Source organism: Mirounga leonina, unplaced genomic scaffold (genome assembly GCF_011800145.1).
Source record: "Mirounga leonina isolate KUSES-001 unplaced genomic scaffold, KU_Mleo_1.0 Mir_115, whole genome shotgun sequence".
In the NCBI taxonomy this organism is placed as follows: domain Eukaryota; kingdom Metazoa; phylum Chordata; class Mammalia; order Carnivora; family Phocidae; genus Mirounga; species Mirounga leonina.
In genome coordinates this window covers 33,999,898-34,016,253 of record NW_023270268.1, presented here as the reverse complement: position 1 = coordinate 34,016,253, position 16,356 = coordinate 33,999,898, and the positions used below count along the sequence as shown (strand labels likewise).

Sequence of the window (16,356 nt, the reverse complement as noted above, 5' to 3'; positions counted from 1 at the left end):
CAGCTGGGGAGGTGTGGGATTTTCCTTGAAGCAGGATGGAGGAAGGAGGGTCCAGCAGCCTGGCTCTGGAGGGGTGAACCAGGGCTGGAGGGGGGCCGGTGACTTTTCAGGGACCCTCCCAAACTCCAGATGTTAAGCCCACTCAGCTGGAAAGGCAGAAGGCAACTTTTCACACCCCTCTCCCCAAATGCAAAACAGTCGCTGCAGGTCTCCTCCCCTCCTCAGTAGCCTGGCCAGGACCAGGGAGGGAGCAATGGGCTGAGCTGACAGACCCGCTCCGTCCCCAGGAGCCACTACTGGCCTCCCACCTCCCTTTTTCCTACAGACAGCACTTTTATACAAAGTCCTGCATCAAAGCTTTGGCCCCTCTGCTAGGTGTGACCTCAGGCGCATGGCTCAATCCGTGTGTGCCTGTTTCCTCACTTGCTAACACCAGTATCCACCTCACAGGGTTGTTTTGAGGACAGGATGAGCTCATACAGGCAAGTGCTTAGAACAGTGCCTGGCACATAAAGGGTTGCTATTCTTCTTGTTCTTGTTACCATTATCATTACCAGTATGTTGTGGGAACTCTTGCCAATGCCCCCTTCCCCCAAGCTGTGCAGAAGGGTGCCTGGGGCCACACACAGCTGTATTTTCCAGGTTGCCCCAAAGCACCCAGGGCGGGGGTGGGGGTGGGGGAGGCAGGTGCTCCCTCTGAATCACCTCCTTCAGCCCAAGAAGCTCTCAGCACAGCCCGCTCAACAGAGAGACCCCAGCCCCCCAGCGGGACTGAAGTATCACTGCTCCTGCCGCTTGGCCATCCCAGGACTTAACAAGGAAGCGTGTTTTATTTCTGATGATGGAGAAATGATCAGAATCCACTATCTGTGCCGCCTCCTTCAGGGATCTGGAGAAAGGGGGAAGCTTCAGAGCTATGCCCCATGCTATAGCCCATCTCGTGGGGGCCATGCCAGGGGCAGAAAGCCGGAGGCAGAGCAGAGGTCAGGAGCTTGGAAATGGGTCCGACACATCCAGTTTTGAATCCTGGGTGTGTCACTTCCTAGCTGTGTAACCTTGGAAAAATTATAAAGCCCTCTATGCAAAACTGCTGTTGGGAGTAGCAGGATGCTGGAGATGCACGGGGGCTGAGTCCTGTGGCCGGGACTGATCATTATAGTGCCTGTTTATTACGTCCCGACCACACACTCAGCACTTCACATGTACTCCCCCGAGCACCCCCTACCACACCTCAGACTGGGGGAGATTGCTGTGACACTCTCCCGGACACTCAGCTGTCCTTCCTGATGGCATTGTACACGCGGCCACTCCACTCCCCTTAATGTGTCAGCTCCACGAGCACAGGGCCGTCCTCTGTTGGACTCTCCACGGTACCTCGGGTGCCCAGCACACGTGTGACACCAAGAAGGTGCTCAATAAATATGTGCTGATTTACATCAGCTCCAGTCCTCGGGGGTACTCTGCAAAACGTTCTAACAGGAAGGAAAAAAATTTACTCTTGGGTTCGCCCTGGTCATCGGGAATTTGATGTGTCTAGTGCCTAGTGCTAAGTTACACCTGGCTAGCGGTGTAAGGCTAGGGTGCGTAACTCTTGCTGAGACGAGTTCTTCAGTGGCTCTTTCCTAAGGCAAAAGCATAGAGCCTGGTCCAGGACAGATCTCATGACTGCTCTGCCACCAAAAGTAATGGAAATTTGGAGTTCTCTGAAGCTCTGGGGAAAAGTGTCTAGGAAAATGAGTGGTACGGTCAAGAGGAAGAGGTCTGCTACTCAATTTTAACTTCTGCCCTGTTCTGAGCAATGGGTAACCCCATTTCTTATAAGCCCCTGGTGAAAGCCTGTTAGCTATGGCTTAATAGGGCTTAAGGAATGAGGAAGCCAAGCTGATTGCACACATGCACGGGGCAAAGTGGGGCACCTGACCCGGGAGGCCAGATGGCCAGCAGACATGGTCCCCACCTCGAAAGTCTCAGAAATACTACAGGTGGGGAGCATTTTCATCAATGCTTGGGTAATTTTTAAAGAAAAATAAATAATAGGGGCACCTGGGTGGCTCAGTTGGTTAAGTGTCTGACTCTTGATCTCACCTCAGGTCTTGATCACACAGTCATGAGTTCGAGCCCTGCACTGAGTGTGGAGTCTACTTAAAATAAATAAATAAATAAAACACCTTTGGGACGCCTGGGTGGTGCAGGCAGTTGAGTGTCCAACCCTTGGTTTCGGCTCAGGTGGTGATCTTAGGGCTGTGAGACCGAGCCCCCTGTTGGGCTCCATGCTCAGTGTGGAGTCGGCTTGTGACTCTCTCTCCCTCTGTCCCTGCCCCCTGGACTCTTTCTCAAATAAATAAATAAATCTTTAAAAAAAAAAAAAAAAAGAAAGAAAAATAAATAATACACTCAGAGAACTTCTACAAAGAAAATCCTTTGGGAAGAATGATGAAATACTGGAGAGAGCACCTCCCCATTTCCATGTATGTGGGATGAGGGCCTGGCCCGGTATAACTGGGTCAGGAAAAACTGGGATGGGGTGGCTGGGACATCTGCATTACAGCTGCATCGTTCCCTGTTGGGGACCAGGCAAGGGAGGCTCACAGAGGTGGGGGACTGCCCAAGGTCACATGCAACAGGTGGTAGGGCAGAAATTGGAGCAGGGCTCCTCTAGCCCTTGCAGTCCACGCTCTTTCCTGCTCTCCCGTGGGTCTTCTGAGGAAAGAAAGGAGGACTGAGACCCCCTCTGGCCCCTCTGGCTGCCAATTCAGCAGCCCTGCTGGTGGCCCCAGACCCCTGCCAGAGACCCTGCCTGGGGCCCTCTCCTTGCACACACAGAGGCTCTCCCAGCCCTCCGCCCTGTCTTTCCTATTCACTCACACCAACCCCAAATAGAAAAAAGTCCCTGTTAAATGCTTTATTAGAATGGTTATTTTGTTGGAGTGCCAAGTGACCTACTCCAGCTCCCCCTTTCCATCCTTCCAGCCGTCCCCAGTTTGAGTCCAGAAGTAAAACAAAGGCTTTGTTTCTTTATTTTGATTTCCTCTGTAAAATCTCAAACATGCAGGAAACACCCACCCAGTCCAGATAGTGGACTCAGGCCGCTGTCCACTGCGGGTGGGCGGGGTCGGGGGGTCAGTGAGGAGGGGTGGGCGGGGAGGTTCTGATGCCAGCTGACCGAAGCTCCCGGGGAGGCCAGCAGGGCACCTGGGGCTGGGTCTGGCTTCCTGGAGAAGAAGAGCTGGGTGTGAGGAGCACCAGGCCTTGCCAGCTCCGCTGCCCAAGGAAGCTCAACCTGAGGAATGTGGGTGTGGAGGGATGGCTGAGAAGACAGATCTCATAGTTATTTTTTTAATATATGCCCCCAAGGCTTTGGGACGGTGGCTCCACCCTTTTCCATCATCCCTGGTTACAATAAAGCCCGCATTGAAAGAAGAACATGATAGAGGCTATTTTGGGTTGCTGAGCCGCCTTGTGAGAGAATGGTCCTCGCCAAGAGAGATGGGCTCGCTTCAATCTCCTCCTCGGGCCCTACATTTCCAGCAGAATTCAAATACAAAGGGGTGAGTGTGTGGGTTATCTGAAAGGGGGAATTTTCAAGAAGGTATGTTGAAATTCTAAGGGACAAAAAAAAAACACCTCCTAAATGAAACGAAAATTAATTTTGCTTTTGAATGAATATATGCTGCTTTGGAGAGGCAAGAACCTGTTCCCAGGGCACCTGGGTGGCTCAGTTGGTTAAGCGACTGCCTTCGGCTCAGGTCATGATCCGGGAGTCCCAGGATCGAGTCCCGCATCGGGCTCCCTGCTCAGCAGGGAGTCTGCTTCGTCTTCTGACCCTATCCCCTCTCATGTGCTCTCTGTCTCTCTCATTCTCTCTGTCTCAAATAAATAAATAAAATCTTTAAAAAAAAAAGAACCCGTTCCCAGAGCTCCCTGAGAATGATTCGTTTCTATGGGGTGGGTGGGCCTCCCCACCTCCACCACCCGTCCTGCAACCTCCACACAGCCCCACATGCCCACAAACATGGTCACTGTTGGGGTACTTGGGTATAGTCAGGGCCGCCTAACACATAGTATATACAGCAGATTCTTATGAAACCAGAACTTTTCTTTTGAAAGTAGGTCTCATTTAAAATAAAAAGCGGTTTTTGGGCGCCTGGGTGGCTCAGTTGGTTAAGCGACTGCCTTCGGCTCAGGTCATGATCCTGGAGTCCCAGGATTGAGTCCCGCATCGGGCTCCCTGCTCGGCAGGGAGTCTGCTTCTCCCTCTGACCCTCCCTTCTCTCATGCTCTCTCTCTCTCATTCTCTCTCTCAAATAAATAAATAAAATCTTTAAAAAATAATAATAAAAAAAATAAAAAGCGGTTTTTTGGGGGAGGAGGGACTTCAGGGGAGGCATTCTATTCTGTTTCATTTACCTATCCATTCCTGAGCCAGGCCTACACCACTTTATTCTGGTATTATAGTATTTTAGTATCTGGTAGGACCAGTCCCTTTCTCCTTACTCATTAAGGGTCTATAAGCAAAGGAGTAAAATTGCTCAGATTTGATTCTGATATTTCTTTTTGTCCAACTTTAAGATGGATTTACAGGGGGCAAAATTAGAGACAGAAAATCCGTTAGAATGGTACTGCAGTAATCTAAGAGCGATGTTAAGCCTGGAGCCAGAGTAAAGATGGTTAGTAATAAGGGGAGGAATTCATTACAAATAATCCAAATCATCAGATTCAAAAAAGAGACAAGTGGGCCTGTAAACATAACAGGTCTGTGTATTTCTGTATAGTCAGATAGGAATTGGTTTTGTTGACTGTTTCTTTTGCTGTGCAAACACATCTGTACCTCTGATACAAATAATACATTATATGTTAAAAAAAAAGAAGAAGAAGAAGATAGCAGGAAGGGAAGAATGAAGGGGTGGAAATCAGAGGGGGAGACGAACCATGAGAGACTATGGACTCTGAGAAACAAACTGAGGGTTCTAGAGGGGAGGGGGGTGGGAAGATGGGTTAGCCCAGTGATGGGCATTAAAGACGGCACATACTGCATGGAGCACCGGGTGTTATATGCAAACAATGAATCATGGAACACTACATCAAAAACTAATGATGTAATGTATGGTGATTAACCTAACATAATAATAAAAAAAACCAGGAATTGGTTTTACGGCATGTTTCACTGCCTTCACTGGTGCAGTCTCCCGATTGCTTTTACTGGAAGAGCAAGCCCAACAAGCAGGTCCCTCTGCAGCATCTCCGTCAGACTCAGGGGAAGGGACGCAGGCAGTGTTGTTCTCTCTGGGCCACTCAGGGACAGAGAATATTTCAACTCATTCTTACCACTTAATAAAAAGGACTTGGGGACCACCTCAGGTCCCCATGTTCTCTTAGGAAACTAGTTCAAATCTTCCTCCCCCGTCGTGACTCCCTACAAATGGAATCTGCCTGGGAGTGGAAGGCTTTCCTGGAAGTTTCTGAATCTCTTCGGCATGGCTTTCAAAAGAACTACTCTAACTGTTCTGAGGCTCTAGCTTCGAGGGGTGAGGCAGGCTCCAGCTGCAGCCCGGGGGTCCTGGAGTCTGTTGGGGGTGGAAAGGAGAAGGCTACGAACAGCTGCTCCTCCCTCCTCACTGGGCCTGCAGAGCTGGGATCCGAAAGGTACCACACGGCGCTTTAAAGTAGTTCTACACTTTGGAATAGAAGACGGATTTTGCTGAGGTTTGTGTAAAATGAGCTGCTTAGCAAATCACTGCCATCTAATTATAAAATCATGTTTTTTCTCTCTCTTTTCTAAATATATAGGTCTACCATTTAAACGGTGTTCGCTTTGGGCAGGTGTGACAACACCGCTCTGCAGCCTGGCCTGAATATGCAGTGGTCCAGGCAGGTGCTTCTGAGAGCAGATCAACTTTTTGGAATAGGGTTAAATCCAAAAGCGCCCACTCACCCCCCGCCCCCTGCTCCCCGGTGGTTTCTCCCCAGCTATGGGCAACCTCGGGGGAGGCCCAGGCGGCACCTGAATTAGTGGGGGACAGGAAGCTGAAAGAGCCCGTACACCGAAATTCAGGAGCCAGGTTCCAAAGCCCGCCTGAGGCCGAGGACAGGCCCAAACCAGCCAGGCCTAATGACCAGGGATAGGGCTGAAGTCCTGACCTACCTGCGCAATGGATTGAGTGTAGACTAAATTGCTGCATCTGTCCATTTCGGGTATGGGCACGTGGTATTTGTTATACGATCCTTTATATTTTCATTTTTTTTATTTTTCAAAATTAAAAAATAGACCAAGTGCCCAAAAGATTTAGGGGTTGGCAGTTGACTGTAAGATTAACAGGAGTCAGGGAAAACCACCGCCAGCCAGGCGCTCCGCCTCTCTTCACCAACCAGCTGCCTCATCACACCCTCCAGCATAGGCTGCTCTGTCCCCCCTCCTCATGAGGGCTTTGCTCCCCGGCAGCACCGGTCATGTGTGGTCAGACTGCTGAGGGGCAGGCCCCATGAGCACCAGGAAACAAGAGATGTGTCGTTTCTGGTCATCCAGTTCTGTAAGTGGCACAGTGTAACAGAAGGAGCATGTGCTTGGGGACCAGATGGACCTTGGTCAGACTCCGGAGCTCTGCTTTTCTCAGGCTTTGACTGGACGTGGCCTGTTCAACCTCCTGAGCCTTAGTTTCCACATACATAAAAGGCTATTGGCAATTGCTGTGAGGCCTAGATGTGGCTAATATGGTGACTAACCTAGGGCCAGTCCACAAGTCTTTGTTGAAGGGAGGGAGGGAAGGACGAGGGGGGAAAGAGGGGGGAGGGGAGGGAGTGAGAAGTACGGGAGGGAAGGAGGAAAGGAAGACAGACAGAGACTGTCTTTAAACCATGCCATTTGAGAAGCCGCTGAAAAAAGTGGAGCTGGTGCTGGAGAAAAGCATGACTGTCAGAGATTCATGTGGGACACATCCAGTGGGGGCAGCTTAAGGGGAGAAAGGAAAGAACTTTGTAAGGATGAGAGAATCCCCAAATGGAAAAGTGGACGGATTTGGGGGCAGCAAGCTTCCTATCTCTAGAAGGGTCCAGCTGAAGCCAAGGGAGTAAGGGAGGGACTGTAAGGGAGAGACTCCCTTGAAAGTTTCCCAGGCTTTATTCAAGGGGTCACTTTCCTGTTTGGGCCGTATTTGTTTACTACTGAACTATTACTGGCTTAATCTTTACCTTAAAATCATTATACTTTGGGGCGCCTGGGTGGCTCAGTCAGTTAAGCGTCTGCCTTTGGCTCAGGTCATGATCCCAGGGTCCTGGGATTGAGTCCCGCATTGGGCTTCTTACTCAGCAGGGAGCCTGCTTGTGCTCTCTCTTGCTCTCTCTCTCTCTCTCTCTGTGTCAAATAAATAAGTAAAATCTTAAAAAAAAATCACCATACTTTTCATTTACTTTTATTTTTTTTAAGTTTATTTTTTTAGTAATCTCTATACGCAACATGGGGCTTGAACTCACAACCCTAAGATCAAGAGTCACATGCTCTTCCGACTGAGCCAGCCAGGTGCTCCCACCATATTTTGTAACTTAAAATCTTTCTCTAGCCTTAATTTGAACAAAATATCCATTTTTTAAAAATGGGTTTGATGTGATGCCTGTATTTTTATAATACACATAAATAGGTGTATTAAAATGAAATGATGCTGAATGTGCCCCACCTAAAATTATCTCCCTGACCGCTCTGAGAAATGTGCTCTACAGGATCTGAATCTAGACTAACTACGCTCCAGGGGTCCCTTCTGGATCTATGATTCTGTTATCTGAGGTTGCTTGAATATTGATGATGCTCTTAATCCTTATGGCTCTTTCTGGTTTCCCAAGCATGTTCTCTTCTGTGTCTTTCATCTAATCCCATGACAACCCTGAGGGCAGGCAGATAAGTCACAGATGGCGCCTGGGTCCCTGTAGCATGGGATGTGCCCAAGGCCCTCTAGATAGTCACAGAAGACCAGAACCAGGGCGCAGAGCCCCCACCTCTCCATCCTCTCCTCATGCTACCACCACACCGCTGCACAGCCAAACTCAAATCCATCCTTGGTGCTCTCCCAAATCTCATTAGCACCACAACCCAGATGTAAATCATGGTGTTTTATCCATCTAGGTAGCCAGATGCCAAGCTCTAGAGATGAAAATATGCCCTCTGAGACCCACAATAACACTTCAGCAACCTGCAATGACCTACATTGTCATTTGGCCTTCTGGCCATCAGCAGGCCCCACCTAGAAAAGCTACCCCAAAATACCAAAGGTCAATGAGAGGGACATTAAGAAGTTAAATACACACTGCTACTTCATGAACCCTCCAAGAGGGATGGCTGCAGAAAGCTGCCTTGGATGGTGCCAACCCAGCGCTCAGTGGTGGGGGCCCGGGGGTGGAGTCTCTGGGAGCAGGCGATGCCAATCTCATCACGTGCAACAGAAACACCACCCAGAAGACGGCAGATGAGCACCGAAGTATGCACAGCAGGCGCCGAGGGGGGCAACACAGCGGTCCTCTCCCCTCAGCTCAGCTCTGTTGTCTGAAGTCGGCACCAACAACTGGCCTGCTCATTTTCACTCTTAACACCTGACTCTACCATCCCAGGCCGATAGCCTAGCTGTGAGGGCAGAGCCGCAGAGCCTAGAGTGGGTCCTCAGGAACCACTAGTGACACAACGTGGCTTAGACCAGGGCATCTAACCTGGAATCTAGGGCTTGTTTTCAGAGATCCGTGAATCCCCTGAATTGTATGCCCACTCTGTACATCCAGGCAACTCTTCTCTGGGCTTCTCACTGGCATACTGAAGAGGCTGTGACCCAATAAGGTAAAACCATTGCTCTGGTCACCAGACCCTCAGCCTTCCTGGCTGCCTTTCCCATGCAAGAGCTCGCTGGAAGTGGCACTAATATCCAGTGTCTTTGTACAGCAACTTCACAGCTTCGGCATCCTTGGAAGATCTAAACTCTGCTTAACGTACTATTCCTTGGGTTTTGTTATTTGCAGCCAAAAGCAGCCCCACCGATCCAGTACCATAAGGCCTAGTGGTAACACCAAGACGATGAAGTTTGGCAAGGCCTCAGAGTCCACCAACAAAATTCCTCTCAGACCCTGAATTTTCTGCATAGTCCCTAGACAATGGATACTTGCCAGATGCCCCAGGGCACAGGGTGCTCTCCCAGCTTCTTCCTCTGTCCCATCCCCACACAAGGGTAACTGCACCTCTTCCGTGCCTTGAGCCTGACAGGTACAGAACCTCTGCGACTCCGTGCACACCCTGATGCTTGAGAATATTCCAGCTTTGCATTTAGGTCACATAAGTGTGGTTTGTACAAACTATATAGAGTGCATGAGCAGTACGTTTTCAATCACTTGCAGGGAGGAACACTCTGTGTGGGGGCATTTCACTGGTAGAACTGATTACACCAGGTGTGAGATATAAAGCAGAGGTCATGTTCCCTGAGAACTCACTTGATCCAGCGGGCTGGTCACCACGCAAATCTGACTTGATGTGAGGACCAGTCACCCCAGGAGCTAGCTCAGTTCATCCGAGTTTGGTAGTCCTCCCTGGTTCCAGGTAATCACTCAAACTCAGAACCAACCCCAGAGATCTGTCACTTTATAAGCAGCTCAGATCCACTCAAACTGTGAAATACCTATGGTTAGAGCTAATAATAAAAGTTATACCCGCCACAAAAATGTCTTCTGTAGGTGAAAGTATGAGTAGCAGAAAGTGCAAACTGCCTTTTGCGAGAGCAAAGCAGGCAAACCCCAGCCTCACTGGGGTTCAGCAGGGGGCTCTGATCCTCTTCTCCATAAAGAAATGTTGAGGCCAGGGGTCGGGGGTGGGGGCAGTTTCTACCAGAGCACCTGGCTTACTCAACACCACCCGCCTCCGCAAGAGGCTGGCAGACCCTGCAGCCTTGAAAACCCCAGATCATCAAAGCCCAATACCTCCTGACCTGGCAGAGAAAGTACAAACTACACCATAAACCGCAGACAGAGAAACTCACTGGCTGCTGAGAGTGAGAACAGACCCAAGGTTGAAAGCCAGGGCCCGAAACATTTTCAGCCCCAGTCAGCAGGGACTTGCAATTTACAGGAAATTAGGAGATTTATAAAATGTTAGGCAGCTCAAGTTTCTTCCCTGGGAAGAGAAGCAGAAGAAACTCTAAGAACTGTCTCCGTGAAGTGCTTTGTTCACTGCAAAGCCCCTGACACGTGTCAGTTATTAATACCAAGAGGTCACCACCCCACACTTCAACCAACCCGTGCTTGTCAACAGAGCAAAAGCTTAGGACAGGCTGCACCTGGAACCCTCAAGCCTGGACAGCCCGACTCTAAGGTGAGGGGCCTGAAGAGCCACGTGGTCTCAAGGTAGGATCTTGGGCAAGTTACTGATACTTTCTAGCCACAGCTTCCCATCTGCATGTGGGGATTACAATAAACTTCTGGGAGAGTCTTGTCAAGTGACCAGCAAGAGCAAGCACACTCTGGTCAAGTGCCCGGTCTGTGTGAGCCCTGCTGGTGCAGCTATTACAGTGGGGCTTCAGGGTTTTGTTTTGTTTTTTTTTAAGATTTTATTTATTTATTTGAGAGAGAGAATGAGAGAGAGCACATGAGAGGGGGGAGGGTCAGAGGGAGAAGCAGACTCCCTGCCGAGCAGGGAGCTCGATGCCGGACTCGATCCAGGGACTCCAGGATCATGACCTGAGCCGAAGGCAGTCGCTTAACCAACTGAGCCACCCAGGCACCCGGGGCTTCAGGGTTTTTAAGTAAGATCTCCCTTATTACTCTTTTGAGGCTAGAATTCTGAGCCTTGTCAGTCATTCTCTCTGATCAGGTCCAGGATAGAGTGTGTGTCTTGTAGATGCAAGAACCATTTAACTCAAGGAGGTTCGGTACCAGCAGGGGCCCGTGGGGGTGGTGGGGGTGGTAGGGGAATCCCAGAGCTCTGAGATCAGGGCCCCATGAAGTGGCCCTTGTCCATCTCTCCAGACTCAGCTTTCTCCAAGGCCAGCACAGATCTCAGTTCCAGCCACAGAGTGTAATTGGGTGTTGAGCGCCCACGCTCCTGCCAGGCATCACCTCCTCTAGGAGGCCTTCCCTGACCTTCCACGCTGTCTGTCCCACAACCTCTTCTCTTCCCTGATCCTGTTGTTGACCACACTGCGCTGTCGCTCATTTTTTTGTCCTTACCTTCCCCGCAGAGCAGGAACGGGCACCGTGCCCCACTCAGTTGCCCCAGCCAGGTCCGGTCAATGAATGAGCCGGGCCCCAGTGGTGAGCAGAACCCCAAGCCCCGGGCGCAGTGAAGGGTTGTTTGTGCGGCAGGCTGCTTTTTATTATTGAGATAAATTTGACAACACCCGCGGCGGATCCCTGCCCACGTTAACGCCATTTTAAAACGGGAGAAAGAGTACCCCCCCCCCCCCCCGCCACTCCAGTCCTGCCGCCCACCCCCCTGCTGGTCCTCGCCGAGGCAGACAAGAAACCGAAGGGCGGTTCCATGAAAGGGGCTCTTTGGGCGGTGGACAGGCCCTCCCCGCTTGGGGTCTCTATTGTGGCGGATTTCTCGATCGCACAACGTTACGCCGGAGCCTGCAATGGGGGGCAAAAGGCCGCTCCCCGCCAGTCCCCGGGCGCACTCCGCGCGCCGCGAGTGCGGCAGGGCCCGGGGGCGGCCACACCTCCCGCCCGAACAAAGCGCCGGGCGGGACCCTCCTCCCCTCCCGGGCGGCTGCGACCACTCACCCCGCGCTCCAGCCCCGGCTCGGCTCCGGCCCTCAGGCCGCCTCCTTCACGCTCGCGCGGCCGAGGAGGCAGCGCCGCGCCCGGCCGGCCCCGCTGCCGCCGGACTGGCGGCTCCCGGCCCGCCGGCCCTCTGGCCGCTCCGGCCCGTCCCCGCCCCGGCGCCTCCTTAAAGCGACCGCGCAGCCCGCGCGCGCCCCGAGCGCCTCGCGCGCCGCGCATTCCTTATATTGCAACAGCGCCTGCTAAAAATAGAGCGCCGCGGCGGGCGCCGGCGGTGGGGGTGGGGGGGTGGGGGGGCGGCGCCGCGACCCCGCCGCCCCCGCGCGCACCCGGGCCCCGGGACGCGCGGCCCGCTCAGTCCTGGCCACCCGCGCTGATTCCCCCGCCGCCCAGCGCCCCCGCCCCCGGCTCCGAGCCGGGCCCCAGCCGCCTCCCCCGCGACCCCGCGCACTTACCGGGTCAGAGCCTAGCTCCGCGGCGCTGGCTTTAAAGTGGACGCCGAATGGGAAATCGCTCGGGCCTCTTTAAGAGCCTCTGTGCCCCAACCTTGGAGTCTCCGCTCTGGCCCGACCAACTTCTGAGCCTCCCGACGCCTCCCCAGTCCTTAGCGATGCCGGCCGTCACCTCAACCGCATTCGTTTCGAATCCCGGGACGTGTTTCTTCCTAGATCCTGACCCAGCGTGTCTTACCCCCAGGCCTTCTTGGTGCACCATTCCTGCGCCCCAAGTTCGTTCAGATGGATAGGACGGGCACAGGCGACACTCGTGCTCCATGTCATTGTTTCAGTTCTGCTAACTCCTCTCCATCGATGACATTTTTTCCTTATTTTAAGAAAATGGAAATATAATTCACATACCATAAAACAAGCCTTTAAAACTGTACGATTACGTGGTTTTTAGTATATCAGCAAAGTTGCTGGACCATCACGATTTTTAATTCCAGAACATTTTCATGCTGCCCCCCTCCAAAATACCTTACCCATTTGCGGTCACCCCCCCCACACACACCCGGTCGCTGGAAACCACTCATCTACTTTCTGTCTCCATGGATTTGCCTACTCAGGACATTTCATATAGATGGAATCCTACCACATGTGGTGTTTTGTGACCAGCTTCTTTCACTTAGCATTATGTTTTCAGCGTTCATCCATGTAGCAGCATGAAGCAGCACCTCATTCCTTTTTATGACCAAATAATATTCCAATGTATATATACACCGCATTTTGTTTCTCCATTTCAGGTGATGGGCAGTTAGGTTGTTTGTATTTTGGGGCTGTTAGGAATAACAGCTCCTGTGATCATTCGTGTACAATCTTTATAGGAACATGTGTTTTCACTTTTCTTGGTGGTATGCCTAGGAGTAGAACTAGAGTAGAACTGAAGTAGAAATAGAACTGTGGGTCATATGCTTAGCTATGTTTAACATTTTGAGGAACCCCCGACTGCTTTCCAGAGCACCTGCACCACATTCCTACCAAGGATGTGCGAGAGGACCGATGGCTCCGCATCCTTGCCAATGCTGTCTTTTTGATTATAGCCACCCTACTGGGAGTGAAGTGATAGCTCATTGTAATTTTGATAACTGGTGTCATTTTTCAGGACTTTCTTGTGGGTGGACCTTGATGATGACTTGGAACCGTTTTACACATCCAGGGAACTCATCCCCTTGTCATTTTTAAAAAAGATTTTATTTATTTATTAGAGAGAGAGAGAGCACAAGCTGGGTGAGTGCAGAGAGAGAAGCAGACTCCCCGCGGAGCAGGGAGCCCCTGTGGGACTCGATCCCAGGACTCTGAGATCCTGACCCTAGCCGAAGGCAGACACTCAACTGACTGAGCCACTCAGGCGCCCCTCACCTGCTTGTCATTTTGAGAGCTTCACCTTCTACCCCAAGCCCAGGGGGAGCTTACTACCGAGTCCTTCCTGCCTCCTGCCGTGCTGGGGCTTCCAATCCGATGCAGGTTTTGATTGGCCTCCCAGGTACCCATGCAGCCATTTGGTGAGAGCCGTTGTGTCCCCCCACTTCCACTTGCTGCTCTGACGTCCCCGTGGACCCCAAGAGTCCCCATGCTTTAGGTGCTATCAAGTATCGCACCTTGGTAGGGAGTAAAAGAGCTGGCTGAGGAGGGGGCTTGAGGGAGAGATGCTCATCGTGACCGGCTGGGTCTTGCTCTGAACCTGCTTCTTCCTCTTCCTTCCATTTACCACAAGCCTTGGGGGGAGACTGGCAGAGGTCTGTGTGTCCTGGTTGTCTGTCAGCCCCTCCTGGGCTCCGTCTGTCAAGAAACATCCTCTCCCGGGCCCTGCCTGGCACAGGGCTCTGTTGCCCTCAGCTTGAGCTGAGACAGTGCCTGAGACTGCAGGGTCCTGGGATCGAGCCCCGCATCGGGCTCCCTGCTCGGCGGGGAGCCTGCTTCTCCCTCTCCCACTCCCCCTGCTTGTGTTCCCTCTCTCGCTGTGTCTCTCTCTCTCTCTCTGTCAAATAAATAAATAAAATCTTTTAAAAAAATAAATAAAAAAAATAAAAATCCATCTCCTCAGAAATGGAACTGAAACAGCTAGTAATCACACACAGGTACCTGGGATTCTCTAATGCAGGTTGTGGCTGAGGGCTTACAACAGGGCCCTTGTCCCATTTGGGCTGCCTCCTCTGCTGTTTGAACCCTGAAATAAAGTATGGCTCAGTTGCTGGCAGACAGGGGCACTGAGCAGGACAATGAGGCCTGAGTTTGACAGTTCCGTCAGTAAACACTGCCATAGCACCTACTGTGTGCCGGGTGCTGTGCAGAGGCCTGCCGCCAGCAAACTGTGAGTGCCAGCCGAGGGTAAATGGTGTGGAAGAGAGACGTCCCGGGGCCTGTGGGGGCCCAGAGGAAGGGCACCCAACCCAGAGTGGGGAGGGTGTGGGTGCCCAGCACAGGCTTTCTGTGAGAGGTGATGGTTGAGCCAGGGCTTGAGGGACAAATAACGCTCAGCTAGACTGAGAAAGGAGAAACCCTTATATGCTGAGGTATGACTGAGCTGAAGTCTTGCAAAACTCCCGCAGATCCGCGTGGCTGACCAGGTGTGTTTGCAGCATGGTAGAAGGCCAGACTCCTGGCCCAAATGACTCCTGGCCGAAAACCCAGACTGGGCTCAGGCCCAAGTTTCAGGGCCTGAAGTCCAAGGCCAGCCACAGGGCCAGGAGCCAGCTCTTGCAATAGGGCAAAGACGAGAGTTGCTTGCCTGACCCAGAGCAGAACTTTCCGGCTCAGAGACACAAGCAAATGTACCACATCCACTGCAGTGTCTTGGGCTGGTCTCTCTGCCCCAACGCTTGCTGAGTGCCATGCCTCAGAGCAGACCCAAACTGGTGCCTGGGGGTTCAGTGCACAAGCCTAGAGGGCCTGGGGATTTCAAGGGCCAGGAGCCAGCCTGGTCATTGCGGCACAATGTTCTTCCAGAACTCTCTGCCCCACTGTGGTCTCTGGGGGCAAAAGCAGCTCTGAACTCCTGAGCACTCACTGCGTGCTGGACATGGGCATAATGATGAGTCTGCACATCTCCCAACGACCTGTGCTGGTCTTACCTACCGTGTCTTAGATATAAGGAGACACAAGCCCAATCCCATCCAGCCAGTAGACTCAGAGTCAGGGTTCTGACCACAGAGCCCATATTCTTTCTCCTATGTCTGGTGGCCTCGACAGGCAGGTCAATTGTGTTTGTGTTTGGTGTTAGGAAAGCAGGGAGAAGGTGAAGTGGATACTAGTCTCCTCAGGCTTGTGGCTAGACTTAGATCTTTTGCTGACCCCAAAGCACCAACCATGGGTTAGCAGAAGAGCCTCACCCCACCCCCATGCCTGTTTATCCCCTCAGCTGACTTTTCTTCTGGGCCAAGCACAGGCTTTTGTTCCCTGGGCTGCCCATGATATGGCACCAAGAATGACACGGTCTTCTCTCAGGGTTCTCATGGCTCGTACCAATCCAAATTCGGTCATCTCTCATCTTCAATTCTCCCTGCTACCCCCTCTGCACATCCCCAACTGCCCAGCCCCCTGAGGAGATAGACCTCATAGGATTTTCTTCTCTGATGCTTATGGTTCCTGATGCTTGTGGTTTATCCCTCTCATGGACTCCCTCTTGCTCACTGGGGCCAGAAGAGAATCAGTCCATTTCCCAGGCATGGCCACACTTCTCCAAAAAGGTGTCCATACTCAATTAATACATTTGTTTCTGATCATTTGTTTTTCTCCCCCTTAGCTCTTCCTCTGTTTAAACTAAAGTCCAGTGGCTTTTAAACATTTTTGGCTGCAACCCATAGAAACAAATAGGTTTTACACTGGAAACCAAACACATACACACACAAGTGAAACAAAAATTTAATGAAACAATACTTATCTTTACTATATGTGATATATTCTATTCTATTCTGTTTCATTTAAAAATGCTATCAAGACCTATTAAATTGATTTCATGCCCCATTAATGGGTTGTGACCTACAGTTTGAAGAACATTGAGCCCAGATATTTTGACATTCAGAGCCTCCAGTTAGGGATATTACAGCACAAATTTGTCAAGAAAGAAAAGTCAACTCTAAGATTTTGAAATACATGCTACAGACAGAAGTTCAAAAAGAAA

The 16,356-nt window shown here is 51.5% G+C and overlaps 1 protein-coding gene across 8 annotated transcripts in view; it reads right to left on the bottom strand.

The window, feature by feature from the left end:
• The window catches only part of MRAS (muscle RAS oncogene homolog), a 53,753-nt gene extending 41,497 nt beyond the window's left edge, over positions 1-12,256 (bottom strand). For 7 of the 8 annotated variants that reach the window (XR_004677536.1, XM_034995604.1, XM_034995626.1 and 4 more), the window contains exon 1: positions 11,740-11,882. The gene's annotated coding sequence lies outside the window, so the exon portion shown is untranslated. Of the gene's footprint in view, positions 1-11,739; positions 11,883-12,194 lie in introns of those variants that run through there. The other variant, XM_034995613.1, reaches the window with a different exon arrangement.
• Between the last annotated feature and the right edge of the window lie 4,100 nt (positions 12,257-16,356).